We start from the raw sequence: 2,276 nt of genomic DNA, 5'->3' as shown, positions 1-2,276 counted from the left end.
ATAAATTGGAGCGTAGTAGGCGGTCATTCCATTTGACAGCTTACAATATTATTTCTAATGTAATAATTGAAGCGGTAGCTTTTCGTGTTAAATAGTTTACATTTACGAAATAAACAGTTGCGAATGTGTGGATTATCAATATCTGAGCGGTTTTATTTATAGTTTAAAAAAGTGATTTACACCCCTGTTATGAATTTTCATACGATAGACGATAAACGCTTGCTAGCGTATCGGAAAAAATCAGCTTTCATATTGCGATTTCCACACGCCCGATAGATGTACTATTGTGAATGACAGCAGAGTTTTGTTTACAAATTTTTGTGAATCTATACGAAACAGATAGCAAAACAAAACGTAAATACTAACAATTCAATTGTTTTGTACGTAAAAGTGGCAAAAGTTTTTAAAACCTGTAATAATAAAATGTTTTCTGCAACTTCTGTTGCCTTTTTTATAAATTCAAATGAACAAATTGACGAAACTTGCATAGAGGTCATAGAAAGAAGAAAATTGAGAGATGCTTTCATTCTTCATGAAATGAACTCTACACTGTAAGTACCTGACATACTTAAAGTAAAAAAACGTTGAATAAAAGAAATAAATTTCAAAGTATGTCTTAACAGAAGTAGAAGGCAATTTGCGCGCCCGTAAAAATAGGTCATCCATCCCAAATATTTTGAAGGTTTGTGCCACTTTAAGGTTTCCTGCCCAGGGTGTTGCAACAGAGTGTTGAGGCTTTAGTTGGATTCTTTCGGATTTTTTAATAATTTTATATTTACTTTTATTTAAATAGCTCCCAACGTATCGTGCAAAAATTTATCAACGATAGCTAGCGTAGAAAATTGAACAGCTGGTGCGGTAGTTAGCGTATGGCAATACCACGATAAACGATAAACGCTAACGATCGGATCTCACACGCTAGAATTTATTTCATAATACGGTACAACAGATTGCAAGCATTTATCGTGTATCGTATGAGCTCATAATAGGGGTTTTAGTGTGTCGGCGAATACCAATTTACATTGGAATAGATACATAGTTTATCATCCAATTGCATATTTTCGTGTTAAATAGTTTACGTTTACGAAATAAAAAATAGCGAATGTGTGGATTATAATTTCCTGACTGGTTTCATTCATATTTCGTTTAAAAAAGTGAGTGAATTGGTAAAAGTGATTTAGTGTGTCGGCGAATATCTATTTACATTGGACAGAGCACGTCAAACAGAAAGGGAAAGTGTTATTGAGAGGGTATCAGCTCGAAATAGAATGCTGGAGAATCGTGCGCACCAGTTAGATGATGTAAATCAAACTTACAATCAGGAAGAACGATTCAGAAGAAGGGAAGTTCGTGCACGCGAAAGTTATGAAGTAAGATAACAATATGCGATTATTCGACGACAACAGCGGCAACAACAAGTTTCTTTGGTGAACACTGAACGGGCAGGCTTTCGATATGAGCCAAACATTCAATATAGCGCATCTGTTCAAATTGGTCAAATGTCAGTAGTTTGCCAACATTGCAATGCAGTCAAATTTCAAAAAGAACCGCCAGGATTATGTTGCGCGGGAGAAAGGTTAAGTTGCCAGAATTGCTTCCACCACCAGAGCCATTGTTCCAGTTGCTTTACGGTGAATCTCCCAACTCGAGGAATTTCTTACAGCACACTAAAATGTACAACGATTGTTTTCAAATGACGTCGTTTGGCGGTGAAATTGTAAACGAACAAAACTACAATCCAACGTTTAAGGTAATTTTACTAAGCGCAATACTTGACAGAAACTGACGAACTTTCCTCCAATTATACAGGTTCATGGGCAAATTTTTCATTTCGCTGGATCGCTGTTGCCGCATCAAGATCAAGAACACAAATATCTCCAAATTTACTTTCTGGGAGATTCACATGATGAAGTAAATCGACGTTGTACTATCTTCAATGCAACGAAAGGAGAAATAATCGATCAATTGCAGCAAATGTTACACGAACACAATGACCTCATCAAACTGTTTCGGATTTCGTTGGAACGTATGCCAACAGATGATCATAGCATAATCATACATGCGGACAAGATACCAACAGGAACTCATGAAAGACAATATAATGCACCTACAGTTAGCGAAATATCAGTTGTGGTTCTTGGAGAAAATTTGGAGTCGCGTGATATTGTCATAAAACGTAGAACTGAAAACGCACTAAAGCGGATAAGTGAGACACATCGGTCTTGCGACGCAATGCAATATCCGCTCATGTTCTGCCGTGGGAAGGACGGATATCA

General features: G+C 36.7%; 1 pseudogene; it reads left to right on the top strand.

Annotated features, from left to right (window-relative positions):
- Positions 1-1,268: 1,268 nt before the first annotated feature.
- On the top strand, positions 1,269-2,053 carry LOC137236442 (uncharacterized; annotated as a pseudogene).
- The last annotated feature ends 223 nt before the right edge of the window (positions 2,054-2,276 follow it).

This window comes from Eurosta solidaginis, chromosome 1, assembly GCF_040869045.1.
Source record: "Eurosta solidaginis isolate ZX-2024a chromosome 1, ASM4086904v1, whole genome shotgun sequence".
Taxonomy (NCBI): domain Eukaryota; kingdom Metazoa; phylum Arthropoda; class Insecta; order Diptera; family Tephritidae; genus Eurosta; species Eurosta solidaginis.
Note: the sequence above shows the minus strand (reverse complement) of the source record. Positions and strands in the feature narration are given on the sequence as shown.